We start from the raw sequence: 8,898 nt of genomic DNA, 5'->3' as shown, positions 1-8,898 counted from the left end.
TGAAGTCAATAGTCAAACCCTTAACCGATTCAGACACCCAGGCTCCCCTATTGAAGAATTTTTAATGGAATGAGAGTATATCCTTTTATTAAATAAAATTCCCAGAATAGATATCCATATAAGCATTTTGACACAAATTTGTGGATGTCATAAATTGGAAAATTGTGTGTTGTCTTCTTGTCCTCTTGAAAATTTAGAGCTGGCAATCAGCAATTTCTTATTGATATAAAAAGAGATTATAGAAGGAATCATTGTGAATGAAAAAAAAGTAATGATCCATGTTCATGTTGAATAAATTTTGTTAATATGATTTTTAATAAAAGAATATTTCTACCCCCTGGGATGCCTATATCCAAATCCTCATATCCCTGATATAAATACATTAGGTTGTGTGACAATGAGAATTAATGTCGTAGATAGAAGGATGATTAATAAGTATGCGATTTTAAGTTGAGATTATGCTGAGTTATCAGAATAAGCTAAATGTAATCACAATGGTATCTAAATGTGGAAGTACGAAGAAGAGAAATTGTGAAAGTTTCATGGTATGTGAAGGAAAACTCACCTGGGCATTACATTTTTGCAATTATTTGTTTCGTAATTCTTTCCCTGTTAGTAAAAAATGTATATCACTTCAACTATACAAACACCTATGCATACTTTATATAGATATTGGCATTCTTAGTGCTAGATATGAGACAGTATAAGGCAGAACAGGAAAGCAAAGCTTTCTAAAAAAGAGTATAGGGAATGGTACATTATCCTGGCATGAAGAGTATAGGGAATGTGTACATTATCCTTGCATGAATATCTATATGAGATATCTCTCTCTCCTTCCTATATTTCCTTCTCTCTTTCTCCCTATTTAGATAATACATATATTATAGATGACAGATAGATACATAGATAGATAGATACTACATAGATATGAATGTGTATAATATATGCCTACACTTAGAATTGGTATACAAAAACTTTTGATGCTGTATTTCTAAGACTTTTATGACATAAGTTTAATGATAAATTGGGTGAAATAAAAATTGTGTTGTGTTGATGGTTTTGATCACAAAGTGAATGGCATTGATGATGTAAGGTCTAATTCTTTAAGTACAAAAAAGTATATATTTTCTTCGCCACTGTGATGATGACATCTTCCATTTATATGACTATTAAGATAGGATGATTTTTACAAGTTGGTATTGTAATTTTTGTCACCACCTTCTTCCTTCTCTTCCATATCTTCACACTGCTTCTGGATTACAGACCTAAATCTTCTGACATGATCATCTGTCTCTTGGCCCTTGTCCACATAATGAAACTCTTCACTGAACCGTTTCTGTTGTCTACAGACCTGTTTGAAGTTCTGAACTTTATGAATGATTTCAAAAGTAAGGCTTTATTCTTCATGATTACAGTGTCACGAAGAATCTCCGTGAGCAACATCTGCCTCCTTACCATCCCCCAGGCCATCATCATCAGCCCCAGCACCTTCTGGTTGGCCAGGTTTAAACATAAGTGCACAAAGTACATCTTCTGTGCTTTTATCATCTTATGGTTTCTTAGTTTGTCTCTAAATAGTAACTGCCTCTTGTATACTGCTGCTTCTAATGTGACCCAGAGCAATCTACTGCATGTCAGTAAATACTGCTCATTTTCTCACATAAACGCCATCATCAGGAAAGAGTTTTTCACTTTTTTTTTTAATTATCCAGAGATGTTTCCTTTATAGGAGTCATGCTGCTCTCAAGTGCATACATGGTCATTCTCTTGTCCAGGCCTCAGAGGCAGTGTCAAAACCTTCACAGCACCAGCCTGTCCTCAAGAGTCTCCTCAGAGACAAGGGCTACCAAGACCATCCTGTTGTTGGTGAGTTGCTGTGTCAATTCCTGGGTGGATGTCATCACCTCCTCCTCAAGTCTGTTATGGACATAGGACCCTGTCATCCTGGATTTCGAGAAGCTTGTGCCTAATGTATATGCCACTGTCAGTGCATTGGTAATAACAGGTTCTGATAAAAAAGTAAAAAATGTGTTTCAAAAGTGTTGGAAAATTATGGGGCGCCTGGGTGGCTCAGCCGGTTAAGCATCTGACTTCAGCTCAGGTCATGATCTCGCGGTCCGTGTGCTGACCGCCCAGAGCCTGGAGCCTGTTTCGGATTCTGTGTCTCCCTCTCTCTCTGACCCTCCCCCATTCATGTTCTGTCTCTCTGTCTCAAAAATAAACGTTAAAAAAAAGTGTTGGAAAATTATAATCAAGTTTTAACTGCTTATTCATGAAATAGTTATTGAAAAAATGATTGTTTTTATTTTATTCAAATGATAGCGTATTTATATAACATTTAAAATTTAATTTTAATTTAAATGTAATTTAAAAGTATATTTTACTTTTTCTAAATATTTTTGAAACCTGTGATGGCAAGGACAGTCCAGTTGCTAGTTTGTATCAAGAAAGATTCGATATTCCCATGTGTTTACAAGTTCCTTTATCTTTCATTTTATTTCTCAAACTCCCTTAAGGAAAATTTCCTCTTTATACAGGAAAATTGTACCCTAAGCACTACTATTATACTTTAGTTCAATGTTAGTGTTCCCTATTGATAATGCAATATTCTTAAATTCAATTACACTTCTTACTTCAAGACATTTAGCTACACAACTAATTTTAATTGAGCAACAGTTTCTCTCTGCAGTTTCTACTTATTTCTCTGTGTTTTCTGAGTTCTGACTTCTGTTAAGGCGGCAGAAATTGTACTCTCACCTCTGTAGTTTTTTCTATTTTATTTCTCTCATTTTATTATACGGCATTTCTGTTTTGTAACATCATGCCTAGGTTTAAAATTAGAAATTTATTTATTTTTACTTTTTAACTTAATTTTTGAGTGACAGAAAGGGGTTCTTCTGTGCCTTCCGTGCCACCAGTGGTTCCTTATGTATCTGGTCAACATCAAATTCCCTACTTAGAGCATGTCAGACACAACTGAATTATAAATACAAAATGCCTAGTACCTACCAGCGTTCTGAAGCTAATTGTTCACAATGGACCATTGGTGAAGTTACGATACTCAACAACGTGGCTATTTCATTTCAATTTGCAACCATTCAAATAAAAGGGATTTACAAACACTTCAAAAATTTTGTCATAAGGATTCCAATGCCTACATATCCATATAATTCAAATAACAGTTTCATGTAAAAAAGATGTCAGTTTCTTTGCATATAATCCTATGTTGTTGTCAATGCTAGGCACCCATGGATCGTCATTTAAGCAAACGATGATGAGGTTTTCCACCCACGTCACCTGATTTATTAGTACAACCCTTCCCTTATTTAAACCTAGCCCAGGAAATCGAGGTTTATTTGTTTTTGCTTATTTGTTTGTGTTTGTTTTGTTTTCATTTTCTTAAATGTAAGCCAAGCATATTTAGCAAATATGTTATAATGATATTTCTGTTTCCAAAACAGACTGAAGAATAGATGTTTTAAATTCAATCTATTTGGATTTTAATCCAGCTTTCTTTGATTTTGAATTTTCTCAACAGTCTTGCCAACACTTATTTCTTGTTTTTTGTGGTGAAAGCCGTTGTGACAGGTGGGAGGTGATAGCTCTTTGTGGGGCAGATTGTTATTTTCCTGATAATTAGTGTTTCAGCACTTTCCATGTTTTCATTGGATGGATTATTGTTTTGCTATTGAGTTGTGTAAGTTGTTTTATTTTTATATTTTATATACTAGTCCCTTTTTCAGATTATGATCTGAAAGTATTTTCTCTCTTTCAATAGGTTTCTTTTCATTTTAATTGATGGTTTATTTTGGTGTGCAGAACTTTGTAGTTAGATGTAGTACCACTTGATTATTTTTACATTTATTTCCTTTACTTTTGGTGTCAAATCCTGACCTACCAAAAAATTCATCACAAAGACTGATGTCAAGATGCTTTTCAACTGTGTTTTATTGTGGCAGTTTTATGGTTTCAAGTCTTATGTTTCACTCCTTAACACATATTAAAGTAACTTTTGCATGTGTTTGAAGAAAAGGTCACAGGTTAATTTTTTTCATGTGCCTGTTTGTTCTTCCAGCACCATTAATTGAAGAGACTGTCCTTTCCTCATCTTGTGTCCTTGGTTCCTTTGTTGTAAATTCATTAACTATATGTACATGGGTTCATTTCTATTCTCTCCATTCTCCTCCATTGATCCAAGGACTTATTTTTATGCCAGTACCATGATGTTTTGTGTACTATCTCTTTGTAATTGGAGTTTATTTTTTTATTATTTTGATACAAGTTATTTTATGAGTAGAAAATTGATTTTAGTAAGTGGCACAGCTGCAGGTTGTCTCCTTAGCGATGCCCATGCCAGATCACAAATGGGAGTTAGGCTCAGAGAAGAAGAGTCATTCCTCTGTGCAGATAAAGTAACTTCTAACTGCAGCCACTTTCCCCACATCTTAAATCCTGGTCATGTGAGTATTATGTTGTGTATAAAAACACAGTTGAACATGAATATAGCTTACAATGGTTGTGTGATTCAGGATGTGTGGCCAATAGTGTTTTTCTAATAAGTGTACATTCAAAAGTTTGAGATAACTGAATTAAAGCACAGAAGAATCTGTTGTCTGGAACGATGATGCGGCACATTTGGGGTGTGTTAAGTCACAAAGAAAAGGGGTGGGAGAGATTTAAAGCAGCATCTAGCTGTGAGGTGAGGTGGCTGTTAGTCATGATTGTTTGAAAAGACTGGCCCTGTTGACGTCTTGGCGAATGGTGACCACCAGGGCCCTAATGCATAAAACTCTTTAGTATCTACGTGTTGTCCTGAGATAAGGCCAAAAAGTTGACTGTGGTCTTCCAGTTTCTGTATGTTACCCTCTCTCTTCCAGATGCATTCTCTTTTCCTCTAGCCAAAGACACATTTTCTCTTTGGTCTTCCAAGTACCCTTCCCCAACCATGCATCACTTCCTCTGTGGACCCGTCCCTGTTGCCCTTTATAGCATGTACCAGTAAATCATGCTCCATGAAGTCAAAGACCAGCTGTGCTCCTCTCGCCCCTCTTGTGTCTATATTGCTAATAAAGTGGTAGGAGAGAGCAAGTGCTTGATGCGTGTATGCAAAACAAGGAAGAAGTCAGTGGTATGGCAGGTCCTGTCTCTGGTGCTAGCAAGAAAGAGAAAATCATCCCTGTCTTCAAGGAGCTCCTGAAAGTGCAGTAGAAGAAACAAGTAGCTGGCAGGCAGTTGCCGTGCTGTGGTCTCCATGCTCTGGCAGAAGAAAACCCAGGGCACTCTGAGAACACACGTGGACCTGGTTGTCAAAGAAACCTTCCCAGAGAAGAGGAAACTCAAAAGGACATTTGGACACAACCAGGGGAAAGGGAAGGGAGAGGTGTTACCTATAGGCTCCCTCTGCTGGTGGGTAATTACCCACCCTGTCTTCTCTCAAGATTCAGCTGCATGGCCACATTCTCATTTCCTGTCTCTCTCCCTGTGGTCTGTTTGGGCCTCTATTCTACTTCCTCCAGTGTGTCATGGCAGATGCTTGCCAACTTTTCATTTACATTAGGATACTGCCCATTGAGGCCTCTGGTTTTGTCCTTGTAGTTGCTTGGCAAATGACTGTTGGTGGGGTAACTTTCTTGTGATCATGTATTCTTGTGGGACGGAACCTTGTAGACCATCTCCTCATTGTATGGATGGACAAACTGAAGCTAGGAGGAAAAATTACTTGCTAAAATACAAACCCTTGGTTGGCGCAAATGAAGACCAGCACTTAGGTTTCCCGACTGTTGAGGCAAAGACTCCATCCTAGGCATACTTCCTTTGTTTTCCCCATGTCTTCTATTTCTTTTCTTTTTCTTTTTAAATTCAGGTTAGTTAAGATACAGTATATTCTTGGTTTTGGGACTAGAAGCTAGTGATTCATCTCTTATATATGACACCCAATGCTCATTCTGTAAAGTGCCCTTCTTAATGCCCATCACCCATTTAACTCCTCCAACCACTCCCTCCCCTTCCAGCAACCCTCAGTTTTGTTCTCTGTATTTAAGATCTCTTATGGTTTGCTCCATCTCTGTTTTTATGTTATTTTCCTTCTTTTCCCCTTGTTCATCTGTTGTGTTTCTTAAATTCCACATATGATTGAAATCATATGACATATGTCTTTCTCTGACTAATTTCACTGAGCATTATACACTCTAGTTCCATACATGTCATTGACAATGGCAAGATTTAATTCATTTTTATGGCTGAGTAGTATCCCATTGTATACACACCACATCTTCATTTTTAATTTTTTTAATGTTTATTTATTTTTCAGAGATACAGAGACAGAATGCGAGTGGGGGAGGGGCAGACAGAGAGGGAGACACAGAATCCGAAGCAGGATCCAGGCTGCAAGCTCTCAGCACAGAGACTGACATGGGGTTCGATCTCATGAGCTGCGAGATCATGATCTGAGCCAAAGTTGGACACTCAACCGACTGAGCCACCCAGGCACCCCTACACTACATCTTCTTTATCCATTCATCAGTTGATGGACATTTGGGATCTTTCTATAGATTATCTATTATTGATAGTGTTGCTATAAATATTAGAATGTATGTGCTTGAGGACTTATAACTTGAGACTTTAATCTGCTACCATCTGCTCTATACAAATAATACACAACACAATAATAAATCCATTCCCATTTTTGAGCACTCTTCCATTCTTGTCTTATGTTTTACTTGACATTTGCTACACGTTCAACAGTATATTGCTTTTATAGTTACTTAAACTTTCCAGTATCTTGTAGAGGAAAATTTTAAATGAGATGATGAAAGCCTGACATATTTCCAATTACTGTTTCTACCCACCTCATTCTTTCCTAGATACAAGTGCTCATCTGGTACCATTGTCTGTTGGCCTAAAGAACTCCCATTGACTTTTCTTGTAGCGTGAGTCTATTCTCGGACACTCTCAGTGTTGATATGCCTGAAATTGATTTAGTTGTCTTTATTTATTAAAGAAAATTCTGCTAGACGTGGAATTCTGTGTTGGCAGGGTCATTTTTATTCTTTAAGATTTTAAAGATGCCATTCAATATTATTAGTTTGCATTTTCTTCTAATAAAGTTTTCGCAGTTCATTTACCCCTTTTTCCCTTGTGTATCATGTGTGTTTTCTGCCTGTTTTCAGATTTTCCCTTTCTCACTGATTGCCACAATCTCATTATTTTAGTCCACTGTTTGCTTTTGTGTGTGTGTCTTTTGCTTGGGGTTCACATAACCACTGATGTGTGTCCTTTGATGGGGTTTCATGACCCATGTATTGATTCACATTGGTGTGTTATAGTGAATGGTGATTCTGAGTGACACATTTGGCTTTGTTCCAGTTGACTCTTTCAACATCACCATGAATGTACTATAAATATATCCCAAATATTAGTTTTCACCATGAAGAAATGTTAACATGTTTTCCTTTAAAACATGGTGTCCAAGCAATGATGTCAGGAGGGCTAATGAGAAAGCCATCTGTTATTGGCTAGCTGAGCTGCCAGGTGATTGGCTGCATGATCAAGGCCAACCTAAGAGAATCCTGGTGATTGGCCAGATATGGTTTTGAGGTCACAAGAGAGCAATGTGATGAACCAGCGCTTTAATAAAGGCAGGCGACAGCTCAGGCCATACTGAGGAAAGAGATGGCAAGTCCACCACAGCTCTTCCTGCTGTTCCTCACATTATCTGTCCTGTTCCCTGCCCCTGATGATGGCAAGATGTGTGCTCACCCCCCCCCCCAATGTGAGGCCTCTTGCTGACACTCTGCACTCCACATGCATGTTTGTTCTTACCTTTACGCCCTTATGTAGTTCTGAGGGTCTGTGTAACCACACCTCATGTTTCCAGGACCTATTTCCCACTGTAAGTTTGGCTGGGCCACTCACCTATGCATTCCAACTTGGCAAGTGGGTCGGGGCACTAGTAAAGAGAGTACAGTGGATTTTCAGCCAGGTGGAAGAGCCCCTCCCAAACTTCTGTGATCACAACAAGGGTCAGCACAGGAAAGCCAAGGTCATGTCCTGAGAGAACCCAGAACACCTTACTCCCCTTGGAGTCCTGCAACTCAGCACAGGGAATATAAATGCTTGGCACATCGGGCTGACCCAGATGTTCACAATGTGGACAATGCTCACAGACACCTGGAATAGAGGAGATTTTTTTGACACAAGTAAGTACTGGGAGGAGTCACTGCAACACTGGACACAGTGGAGGTCTTTGTAACACAGAACGATGAGCTGTCTTATCTAGCTCAGTGGTGGGAAAACAAATTTCCAAGACACTTGGGTGACCAGAAGCCATTAGAGCACTACCATTCCAACCCCGAATATCACAGTACAATCGAGTCCCCAGAATACCGGGTTTGTTGGGAGCCACTCTACCATGAGCCCTGCATACCAGCTCAGTATTGGACAAAAGAGTCGCCTGGAAACCAAGCTGACTAGAGGCCCTTGAACTATGGGAACTTCGACCCAGGATAGAGGACAACTGAGTTCCCAGGACACTAGATTTGCAAGGTGCTTTCAGAAAACAAGCATTCCAATTGAGAAGAGCAGACATGAATCAAGTCTCCAGAATACTGGTCTTGCCAAGACCCATCAGACCATGATTCCTCCAACCCAGCTATATACTAGGCCAAGGAGTCACTTGGACACTGAGCTCACTGCATGTCATTGTACCTGTAGCCCAAAAAGCCATCTCTGCACTAGACTATGTTCTCACCTGGTCAGTGAGCTCACCATGTGCCCTTAGGCCTAGAGTCCTCCAAAAGAGCAGAGCGCTGGACAATCAAGCCTCCAGAATACCAGGTATCCCATGAGCCTTCAGACTATGAACCATTCAATTCAGCTCTGCATGAAGCCAAGATGTGA

General features: G+C 38.9%; 1 pseudogene; it reads left to right on the top strand.

Moving 5' to 3' along the window:
* The first annotated feature begins 1,162 nt into the window (after window positions 1-1,162).
* Window positions 1,163-8,898, top strand: LOC123586595 (annotated as a pseudogene).

Source organism: Leopardus geoffroyi, chromosome C3, assembly GCF_018350155.1.
Source record: "Leopardus geoffroyi isolate Oge1 chromosome C3, O.geoffroyi_Oge1_pat1.0, whole genome shotgun sequence".
NCBI lineage: Eukaryota > Metazoa > Chordata > Mammalia > Carnivora > Felidae > Leopardus > Leopardus geoffroyi.
Note: the sequence above shows the minus strand (reverse complement) of the source record. Positions and strands in the feature narration are given on the sequence as shown.